Source organism: Ranitomeya imitator, chromosome 3, assembly GCF_032444005.1.
Source record: "Ranitomeya imitator isolate aRanImi1 chromosome 3, aRanImi1.pri, whole genome shotgun sequence".
In the NCBI taxonomy this organism is placed as follows: Eukaryota; Metazoa; Chordata; class Amphibia; order Anura; family Dendrobatidae; genus Ranitomeya; species Ranitomeya imitator.
In genome coordinates, this window is record NC_091284.1 from 396,584,250 (window position 1) to 396,596,365 (window position 12,116).

The window sequence follows — 12,116 nt, forward strand, 5'->3', positions numbered from 1 at the left end:
TGCAGTTTACCGGAGATCACTGGGACTGTGGGGAGGCGGAGACAGAGCAGGAGAAGCACACAGGGCAGCGTGTGAGAGCAGAGGATGTCTGCCCAGAACCTGCAGTGCCTGAAGTACAGAGGAGAAGTGAGGGCTTCTTCTCTCCTGTGATAGAGAGCAAGTGGAGCTCATCAAATAGCACTGGACTATAATAAAATGGCAGCTAGTCACACCTACAGCAGTGAGTTGTGCAGCCCCCAGAGGCGTGCCCAGCTCACTGCTAATGCTGCTGCAATGTTATAGATAGGGTCCGAGCCGGTCTATTATCTCCTATGTCCATGGGGTGCCGTAATCTGACACTGATAGTGACGTACTACTGCTGCTGCAAAACCAAGATGTCAGCCCCCAGTGCATTCTTTCTACTCTTATAACACACGGAATCTGTTTTACATGCATTCAAATCTGGGTTATAACAGCATGTTATGCTACATTACATTGATTAATTAATGATCTACAAACGCGGTACCTTCCCTTTAATGGTATTGGTACTGACACATTATCATTGCAGTACATGGATGGTGGCTCATTAATGGTATTTGCACTGACTTCCATCGCAGTATACCAGTACAGACTGATGTAATAGGAGGTGATATACTGTATTTACACCATTTTCTCTTATTGCATTTGTTGGTGCAGTGTAGGCTTGCAGGATCTTTAGTCAAGGATAGACAACAATGACAGTAACATTCGAAGGTCACTAGGGTGCTAACCCCTGATTAAACAAGGGATAGAACACATAATGTGATTGTTTAGGGTGAGGTTCGTCCACAGCTTAGGCCGGGATCACAAATACGCGAGATACGGCCGAGTCTCGCAGTTGAAATCCCTCCTCTGGCGCCGGCACTCCGGAGCGGAGCGTGCAGATGCACAGCAACACATGGAGCCGCACGCTACGCTCCTGAGTGCTCCTCTTTGACACCCCCCACACACACATCCCCACGAGTAAGCTTACGTGAAATGCGAGTTGGGGTCCCTTCTTTATTTACTAACCCAAAAAGCTAAACGGATAGCTGCGGTCTGATATTTATAGCCTAGGAAGGGACCATGGATATTGGCCTCCTCACAGACTGAAAACATCAGCCCTAAGCCACCCCAGAAATGGCTGTTTGTTTAGCCTTTGCTGATGAGTAAATATAGGGAGACCCCATGCCATTTTCTTGCGGGGTCTCTCCTATAATAACCAGTAAAGACTAAGCAAACAGCTGAGAGCTGATATTAATAGCTGTCAGAGTCAGAGACTGACAGCGGCATTTAACATGTTAACAGCCACAGGTGGATCACGATTCTACCTGGAGCTGTTAGGGGCACATGTCAGCTGATGAAATCTCTTTGGCATTTCAGAGTCAAACATGCAAGTTTGGTTTATCCTAAGTATAGACCATCAATTTTAAAGGGATTGCCCACTTTACCATTATTTTAACCAGTGTGTTGGAGACATGATTTTGTGACACTTACCAATATATGAGTAATATATTGTAGGTTCTCATCTTGCTTGCTTTTGCAGCTTTCCTTACAGTCTGCCTGCAAAGAGCTTCTGTTGGCAAAATTTCTGTTGATGAAGGAACATGTGAACAGTCCTATCAGCCTCCTCCTACTGAAAAATATTGCACTTGGAAAATCTGTTTTTCATTGGTGGATTCTGATGAACTGTTTTAGTCACGTGCTTCTCCATCAACTGAAATGTTGCAGATAGGAAAACCTGTAATACTAATGTATTAGTGACACAAAATCATGTTCACAACAGACTTGTTAAAATATAGAGGCCAGTCCCTTTAAGTCCCAGCTAACATCTTTAGGTTAGACTTGCCAGGTTAACGACATGTTGTGTTTTTGCTTTTTTTATGTACAGAAAAGTATAGTTAAGCACAAATAAAGATATATACTTTTTTTCTGCATTATTTTTTTAACCCCTTCATGACCCAGCCTATTTTGACCTTAAAGACCTTGCCGTTTTTTGCAATTCAGACCAGTGTCCCTTTATGAGGTAATAACTCAGGAACGCTTCAACGGATCCTAGCAGTTCTGAGATTATTTTTTGTGACATATTGGGCTTCATGTTGGTGGTAAATTTAGGTCAATAAATTCTGCGTTTATTTGTGATAAAAACGGAAATTTGGCGAAAATGTTGCAATTTTCACATTTTGAATTTTTATTCTGTTAAACCAGAGAGTTATGTGACACAAAATAGTTAATAAATAACATTTCCCACATGTCTACTTTACATCAGCACAATTTTGGAAACAAATTTTTTTTTGCTAGGAAGTTATAAGGGTTAAAATTTGACCAGCGATTTCTCATTTTTACAGCGAAATTTACAAAACCATTTTTTTAAGGGACCACCTCACATTTGAAGTCAGTTTGAGGGGTCTATATGGCTGAAAATACCCAAAAGTGACACTATTCTAAAAACTGCACCCCTCAAGGTGCACAAAACCACATTCAAGAAGTTTATTAACCCTTCAGGTGCTTCACAGCAGCAGAAGCAACATGGAAGGAAAAAATGAACATTTAACTTTTTAGTCACAAAAATGATCTTTTAGCAACAATTTTTTTATTTTCCCAATGGTAAAAGGAGAAACTGAACCATAAAAGTTGTTGTCCAATTTGTCCTGAGTACGCTGATACCTCATATGTGGGGGTAAACCACTGTTTGGGCGCACCGCAGGGCTCGGAAGGGAAGGCACGCCATTTGGCTTTTTAAATGGAAAATTAGCTCCAATCATTAGTGGACACCATGTCACGTTTGGAGAGCCCCTGTGTGCCTAAACATTGGAGATCCCCCACAAATGACCCCATTTTGGAAACTAGACCCCCCAAGGAACTTATCTAGATGCATATTGAGCACTTTAAATCCCCAGGTGCTTCACAGAAGTTTGTAACGCAGAGCCATGAAAATAAAAAAAAAATTTCTTTTTCTCAAAAATGATTTTTTAGCCCGCAATTTTTTATGTTCCCAAGAGTAACAGGAGAAATTTGACCCCAAAAGTTGTTGTCCAGTTTCTCCTGAGTACGCTGATACCCCATATGTGGGGGTAAACCACTGTTTGGGCACATGCCGGGGCTTGGAAGTGAAGTAGTGACATTTTGAAATGCAGACTTTGATGGAATGCTCTGCGGGCGTCACGTTGCATTTGCAGAGCCCCTGATGTGGCTAAACAGTAGAAACCCCCCACAAGTGACCCCATTTTGGAAACTAGACCCCCAAAGGAACTTATCTAGATATGTGGTGAGCACTTTGAACCCCCAAGTGCTTCACAGAAGTTTATAACGCAGAGCCGTGAAAATAATAAATACGTTTTCTTTCCTCAAAAATAATTTCTTAGCCCAGAATTTTTTATTTTCCCAAGGGTTACAGAAGAAATTGGACCCCAAAAGTTGTTGTCCAGTTTATCCTGAATACGCTGATACCCCATGTGTAGGGGTAAACCACTGTTTGGGCGCACGTCGGGGCTCAGAAAGGAAGTAGTGACTTTTGAAATGCAGACTTTGATGGAATGGTCTGCGGGTGTCACGTTGCGTTTGCAGAGCCCCTGGCAGGGCAGGACTGGCCATCTGGCAATTCTGGCAAATACCAGAAGAACCTGTCTAGTCATGGGCTGCCTTGTCTGCTACGTTGTTAACAGAATCGGCGTTCTCAAGAAACCCACACTGTTAAGAGTTGTGATGGAGCACAAAGTCACTTACCCCAGCAGGCCACAGGTAGCATTAGACTTATTGGTCTTGTAGAAAATCTTCCTTTCCTCCGTCCGTACCTGGCCCCTGGTGTGCCTAAACAGTAGAAACCCCCCACAAGTGACCCCATTTTGGAAACTAGACCCCCCAAGGAACTTATCTAGATATGTGGTGAGCACTTTGAACCCCCAAGTGCTTCACAGACGTTTACAACGCAGAGCCGTGAAAATAAAAAATCATTTTTCTTTCCTCAAAAATGATGTTTTAGCAAGCAATTTTTTATTTTCTCAAGGGTAACAGGAGAAATTGGACCCCAGTAATTGTTGCGCAGTTTGTCCTGAGTATGCTGGTACCCCATATGTGGGGGTAAACCACTGTTTGGGCACACGTCGGGGCTCGGAAGTGAGGGAGCACCATTTGACTTTTTGAATACAAGATTGGCTGGAATCAATGGTGGCGCCATGTTGCGTTTGGAGACTCCTGATGTGCCTAAACAGTGGAAACCCCTCAATTCTAACACTAACCCCAACACACCCCTAACCCTAATCTCAACTCTAGCCATGACCCTAACCACAACCCTAACCCTAAGGCTATGTGCCCACGTTGCGGATTCGTGTGAGATTTTTCAGCACCATTTTTGAAAAATCCGCGGGTAAAAGGCACTGCGTTTTACCTGTGGATTTACCGCAGATTTCCAGTGTTTTTTTGTGCGGATTTCACCTGTGGATTCCTATTGAGGAACAGGTGTAAAACGCTGCGGAATCCGCACAAAGAATTGACATGCTGCAGAAAATACAACGCAGCGTTTCCGCGCGGTATTTTCCGCACCATGGGCACAGCGGATTTGGTTTTCCATAGGTTTGCATGGAACTGTAACCCTGATGGAACACTGCTGCGAATCTGCAGCGGCCAATCCGCTGTGGATCCGCAGCCAAATCCGCACCGTGTGCACATAGCCTAATTCTAAAGGTATGTGCACATGCTGCGGAAAATGCTGCGGATCCGCAGCAGTTTCCCATGAGTTTACAGTTCAGTGTAAACCTATGGGAAACAAAAATCGCTGTACACATGCTGCAGAAAAACTGCACGGAAACACAGTGGTTTACATTCCGCAGCATGTCACTTCTTTCTGCGGATTCCGCAGCAGTTTTACAACTGCTCCAATAGAAAATCGCAGTTGTAAAACCGCAGTGAAATGCGCAGAAAAACCGCGGTAAATCCACAGCGGTTTAGCACTGCGGATTTATCAAATCCACTGCGGAAAAATCCGCAGAGGACCAGAATACGTGTGCACATACCGAAACCCTAACCCTAACCCTAGTTCTAACCCCAACCTTAGTGGGGAAAAAAAATGTCTTTATTTTATTATTGTCCCTACCTATGGGGGTGACAAAGGGGGGGGGGGGGTCATTTACTATTTTTTTTATTTTGATCACCGTGATAGGTTTTATCACAGTGATCAAAATGCACATTGGAACGAATCTGCCTGCCGTCACATTCGGCGGGCGCACTGCGCATGCGCCCGCCATTTTGGAAGAAGGCGGCGCCCATGGAGAAGACGTACGGACCCCGGGAGGCTCGGTAAGTATGATGGGGTAGGGGGGAGCATGGGGGGTGGATTGGAGCGCAGGGGGGTGGATCGGAGCACGGGGGGGTGGATCGGAGCACGGGGGTGGATCGGAGCACGGGGGGGTGGATCGGAGCACGGGGGTGGATTGAAGCACGGGGGGTGGATCGGAGTGCAGGGGGGTTGGATTGGAGCACGGGGGGTGGGATTGGAGCACGGGGGGAGCGGACAGGAGGATGGAGGGGAGCGGAGCAGTGTACAGGACAGATCGGTGGCTTGGGGGGGCAATCGGTGGGGTGGGAGGGAGGGCAGACCAGTGTTTCCAGCCATGGCCGATGATATTGCAGCATCGGCCATGGCTGGAATGTAATATTTCACCAGTTTTAATACGTGAAATATTACAAATCGCTCTGATTGGCAGTTTCACTTTCAACAGCCAATCAGAGCGATCGTAGCCATGGGGGGGGTGAAGCCACCCCCCCCCCTCCTCCGGGCTGTACTACCACTCCCCCTGTCCCTGCAGATCGGGTGAAATTGGAGTTAACCCTTTCACCCGATCTGCAGGGACGCGATCTTTCCATGACGCCACATAAGCGTTATGGGTCGGATTGGCACCGACTTTCATGATGCCTACGTGGCGTCAAAGGTCAGGAAGGGGTTAATGGAAAGCATATTAACCCCTTTCCTACATCGAGTGTAATAGTACGCCGATGTTGGACTCCCCCTGTTTCGTACATGCTCCGGTGCTAAGCCCGCACCTTTCTGGGCACATGTCAGCTGATTTATTCAGCTGACATGTGCCCGCAACAGCCATGGGTGGAATCGTGATCCACTCGGGGCTGTTAACTAGTTAAATGCCACTGTCAATTTCTGACAGCGGCATTTAACTTGCGCTTACCAGAAGCGAGTCACTAATCCCGCCAATCGGTGACTCCATCACATGATCTTGTGTCACCAATTGTTCGGCATGACAACCAGAGTTCTCCAGCAGAACTCTATGGTTGTCATTGCTGGATTGCTATGAGCACCGCCCGGTGGTCAGCGCTCATAGCAAGTGAGCATTTCTAATCATTGCCTGTGTGTAGCAGAGGCGATAGAAGTAGTGCAGCTTCTAGTCTCCCATCCTATTAAAGCATGCAAAAAGTAAAAAAAAGATTTAAATATATATATATATATATATATATATATATACTGTATATATATATATATATATATATATATATACTGTATATATATATATATTGGTTCAAATCACCCCTCTTTTGCCCCAATATGAAACGATGAAAAAAATCAAATACACATATATTTGGGATCGCTGCTTTCTGAATCGCCCGATCTATCAATATAAAAAAGAATTAACCCGATGGCTAAACGTTGTAATGAGAAAAAAAATTCAACACGTCAGAATTACGTTTTTTTGGTCGCCGCTACATTACAATAAAATGCAATAACAGGCGATCACAAGACTGCATCTACACCAAAATGGCATCAATAAAAACATCACTCGGCACGCAAAAAATAAGCCCTCACCCAGCCCCAGATCACGAAAAATGGAGACCCTACAGGGCCTATGCGCGCCAGAGCTCCTAACGGCTGGAGCGGTGTCACGGCGGGTCGCCTTGGCGATGACCAGGCCAGGCGGCCTGCCTCTTGCGGCACCGTGAGTCAGTGGGGGAGCATACCAGCGGCAGCGGCGGGCAGCACCCCAGACCCAGCGGGGCTGCTGGACACGACCAGGGGGCACAATTTCCCTCCAGCACTGGCGGCCGGGCCTGCATCCTCTAGGGTGGCGACGTCAGACGGCAGTGTTTCGGACGGCGGGTCCGGGACTGGGCCTGCAGGACATCAGGCGGTCACCTCGGCTGACGGATTCGGCACAGTCCACTCCGCAGGGGGCGGATCGGTTGGAGCGGAATTGCGGAGCGAAGTTCACGTCCAGGAGGGCCCAAGGACGGCTTCGGGATCGAGAGACGGCTGGACGGTGACAGCGTCTGCGGCTGGGGGGATCACAGCTCCCCTGCAGTCTGGTGAGAACCCTTCTATGTATTGTTTGTCCCCGGCGTTATCGACGCCGACTTTGACTTCTGTGAATCGGGTTGTGGAGTATGTGGAGGGGGGTGATGGAGTCGGTATGCGGGCTGATGCGAGTCGTGAAGGCATGGGGGAGTTGTTGTCAGGTGTACGAGAGCTGTTGTCACGGTTGGGCAGTGGTAGGCCAGGGCCATCCCCTTTGTCAGCTTGGGTCGGATCGTCTGATCTGGGGTTGGTGTTATCCGGTGGAGGGTCTGCTGAATCGGGCAGGTCGACCGAGCCGGTCTCGGTATCCGTGCAGACTGAGAAAGAGAAGGAGGGGGGCATTCGGTTGGATGATAAGGCGCGGGGTGAGGTGTATGTTTTGAAGGGCCGTTGGGGGGGCGCACTTGAAAAAGGAGGTGCGTGAGATTTGGAAGGACGAGTATGTCGAGATATTTTTGCTCTTGCCGTTGGAGAAATTTAACCTTGATAAGAGTAAAAAGGAAGATAGTAAGAAGGAAGATGAGGAAAAGCGGCGATGGCGCCTTATTCCTCAGATGTTTGTAAATTGGCTCCAGGCATTCGCAATTTTGGCAAGCGTTATTGGCGAGAAGGCTCCCGAGAATTGCTCCGCCTTGTTTTGCTATATGGATGCCATAGGTGAGGCGCATAGGGCCTATGGTGGGCAAGCATAGTTACGATACGATGAGCAGTTCCGGCAGTGGAAGGCGGTTCGTCCTGTGATCCGGTGGGATCAGAAGGACATTGGTTTGTGATTGCGGGTGATGGCGCCAACGAAGTTTGGTCACTCCTTTCAAGGCGGGGCCGGAACTTCCAGCCAAGGTGCTTCGCAAGGTTCCTCTTCAGGAGCCGGGGGTCAGTCGGGACAATCCAGTGACCAGAGGCATGGAGTTTGTTGGCAGTTCAATGAGGGCCAGTGTAAGTTCGGAGCGACGTGTAAGTTCAAGCATTTGTGCTCGAACTGCAACGGCGCGTCGCACGGAGCCTCCAAGTGCTTTAAGAAAAAAGGGAAGCCAGAGGGTAATTCCAAAGGGGGCGACTCCGATGAGGTTGGACGCGATGGCCCCCCATCTAAATAGGTTTCCCGACAGGGAGAAGGCGGAGTTGCTCCGGGTTGGTTTTAGTGTTGGTTTTCGTATACCTGCCCCGGCTTTTGTGGGACCACCGAGTTTGAAGAACCTCAGATCGGCCTTGTTGCATGCATCAGTTGTGTCAGAAAAGTTAGGCAAAGAGGTGGCTTTGGGTAGGATGTCTCGACCGTTTTCCATTCCTCCCGTGGACGATTTGGTGGTGTCGCCATTGGGTGGGGTCCCCAAGAAGGAGCCTAATAAATTTAGGCTCATTCAGCATTTGTCCTACCCGAAAGGGAGGTCCGTGAATGATGGGATCGATCCTGAGCTTTGTTCGGTGGTGTATACGTCGTTTGATGAGGCAGCCAGGTGGGTGCGCAGTTGTGGTAGAGGGGCTTTGTTGGCTAAGACCGACATTGAGTTGGCCTTTCGTTTACTGCTGGTTCACCCCGATAGCGTACGGTTGTTAGGCTGTTATTGGGACGGCGGGTTTTATGTTGACCGTTGTTTGGCGATGGGCTGTTCGCTGTCGTGCGCTTATTTTGAGGCCTTCAATTCCTTTCTGGAGTGGGCGGTGCAGGATGTGTCCGGTTTGGACTCGGTGATTCATTACTTGGATGACTTCTTGTGCATAAGCCCTGATCAGTCTCAATGTTGTGAGGTCCTGTTGAGGACGGTTGTTTGGGTTGCTAAGCGTTTTGGGGTCCCGCTTGCACCGTGCAAGACTGAGGGTCTGTGCACGAGTCTGTCTTTTTTGGGTATTGTTATCGACTCTGAAGTGGGAGTTTAGGTTGCCGGTTGACAAGGTGTTGGGTTTGAGAGAGGAGGTGGCCCGTGCTAGACGTGTGAAGAAATTGCCGCTGCGAGAGGTGCAGTCGCTTTTGGGGAAATTAAATTTTGCATACCGAATTATCCCAATGGGGAGGATTTTTTCACGTAGATTGGCTAGCGCTACGGCCGGGATTACCGCCCCACATCATTTTGTTCGTTTGTCGTCTGAACACAAGGCCGACTTGGAGGTTTGGGATCGTTTTTTGTCTTGTTACAATGGGCGTTCATTGTTGATGGAGGAAGCAGTGGGTAACGCGGATTTGGATTTGTTTACCGACGCGTCAGGTGGTATTGGATTTGGGGCCTTTTTCGGTGGCCATTGGTGTGCTGCTAGGTGGCCGGAAGCTTGGTTTGAAACAGGGTTGGTACGGAACATTACTTTGTTGGAGATTTTTCCGATCTTGGTGGCGGTGCAGCTTTGGGGCGATGATTTTCGAAACAAAAGGGTGCGCTTTAATTATAATATGGTGGTCGTGTGTGCCATTAACAGTCTGACGGCAGCGTCGCCCCCCCGTGGTCAGAGTTCTTCGGCAGTTGGTTTTGTCTTGTTTATCTTTGAATGCTTATTTCACGGCATCACACGTGCCCGGTGTTAATAACTGCATTGCCGATTCTCTGTCTCGTTTCCAGTGGGAGCGTTTTCGGTCACTGACTCCGGAGGCCGAGGAGACGGGGTGGGAATGCCCAGCGGAGCTTTGGAGCGTGGTGTCCGGGCTGCAGACCCTTTAATTCAAGCGTCCTTGGCGCCGAGTACGTGGTTGTGTTATCAGGCGGTATGGAGTTCGTGGGAGAGCTGGTTGGCGTCTTGTGGCGTTGCGGGTACTGGTCGGGAACAAGTGGGGGCGTTGTTGTTGTGGTTGAAGCACGGGGCGGACCAGGGATGGTCGGTGGCAAAGGTTGATAGGATGATAGCGGCTTTAGCTTTTGGTTTCAGGCTCCGGGGCCTGCAGGACGTGACGACGTCCTTTTTGGTAAAGCAAGCTGCGAAGGGGTTGAGAAGATCAGGTAGCTGTGGCGATTGCAGGCACCCAGTGTCTTTTGAGATGTTGGAGCGGTTGGGGGCACGTCTGGGCGATATGTGTTTCCGGTTTTGAGGTTGCGCTATTTCGCCTAGCTTTCTCGTTGGCTTTTTACGGGGCCTTGAGGGTGGGGGAGTTGGTGTCTCCCACTACAGTTCGTCAGGGGGCCTTTGGGCGGGGGACTTTTTTGTTTCCGAGGGGTCGTTGCAGTTTTGAATTCAGAAGTCTAAGACGGATCAGACGGGAAGGGGTAAAAGGGTGGTTTTGGGCACCGTTATGTGTCCTGTCCGTTGCTGGCAGGATTTTGATAGGCTCCACCCGCGGGGTGATGGGCCTTTATGTCATGAGGACGGGTCTTTTCTGTCTAAATACCAGTTTGTAGCGGTTTTTCGGCAGTCTTTGGAGGCCATTGGCGTGGATTCTTCCAGGTTCGCCTCGCATTCTTTTCCGATCGGGGCCGCTACGGAGGCGCGGAGTGGTTTGGCTCCTGCGGTCAGTACAGAGGAAAGGACAGTGGGAGTCGGGTCGTTATCGGAGTTACGTGAGGCCCTGAGAGGCTGGTGACTGTCGGTCATTGTACTCGTTGTCGGCGCGTGCCTAAGTTGTTGCCTAAGGGGTTTCGGGGCATAGGTTGGAATAGAGTCCTGGAGGAGGTACACAACGGCGTGCGGTTGGACAGGCCTTCCGACATTTTGGTTTTACACGTTGGGGGAAACGATTGGGAGTTCGTCCTTGTCGTGAGTTGATCCGGGACATTAAACATGACTTGCTATGGCTATGGGTTTCTTTTCGGGACATGTCTATCGTGTGGTCGGAGATCGTTCTACGGAAATCCTGGAGGCACGCTAGGTCGGTGGACAGGATTAATAAGGCCCGCATCAAGGTGAATTGGGCCGTGTCTGGTTTTGTCGCACGGAATGCCGGTTTTTCCGTGCGTCATTCTGAGTTGGAGCGTGGTGGTGACCAATATCTTTTGGGTGATGGCGTTCATCTGAACGCGGTGGGCATTGACTTGTGGGCCCTCGGGCTGCAGTCTGGAATTGAGCGGGCCATAGCGGTTAAGGCTGGTGGGGTCTCGGGTACTTGAGGGGGTCAAGTATCTTCGTGGTGGCAGGGGGAGGGGTCCTTGGAGTTGGTGCTAAATTGGTCTAGGGGTCCGTCGGGATACGGATCCTCCAGTTGGTATATGTTTTGGTTGCGGGTCTGGTGATTTGGGGGAATCTTGGTAACGGTGGGCCAGATTCCTAAGCTGGAATTGGACAAGGGTAACCCTTCGGGGTATTTTGGTGCTCTCGAGCCTGTGGGGTAACGGCTGAAAGTAATCTACGGTTGGTCTCTTGTCCACCTGTTTATACTATGGTTAACACCAGATTTTAGCTTCAAGGACCCCTTCCCGGATCATGTTACATGTTAAATGTTTGTCTGTTTATAATAAAGGCCGCTGTGGCCAATTATATCCAACATGAGACTCATGTCATTATTCGGATGATGGGAAGGAAAGGGGTCAGAGACCCTTGGGGAGACACTTATTCCTGGTGGTCGACAATACCAATGTCAAGTACACGATATGTTAAAACCAATGGTGTTGTTCAAAACTACAACTTGTCCTGCAAAAAATAAGCCCTCACATGGCTGGTCGTTAAGGGAGTAAAGTGTAAAACAGTACTCGTCATTATGTCTAGAACGTATATTTTTTTAATGGATTTGGTGATAAAAAATGTATACTCTTCTAAACACACCTTCTGCACGTATTGCATGCATTAAACCTTGAAATATAGACAGGTGTAGGGTGAAGTTTAGCTCAGGTTTGCTTACATGTCTAATGTGTACATCCAACCCATACGTCATATGTTTGCAGATGTACACATGTGAACTTAAACATAG

At 48.6% G+C, this 12,116-nt stretch overlaps 1 protein-coding gene across 2 annotated transcripts in view; it reads right to left on the reverse strand.

Moving 5' to 3' along the window:
- CCDC28B (coiled-coil domain containing 28B) overlaps positions 1-12,116 on the reverse strand; it is an 81,844-nt gene that overhangs the window by 18,212 nt on the left and 51,516 nt on the right. The gene's annotated exons all lie outside the window — the stretch shown is intronic.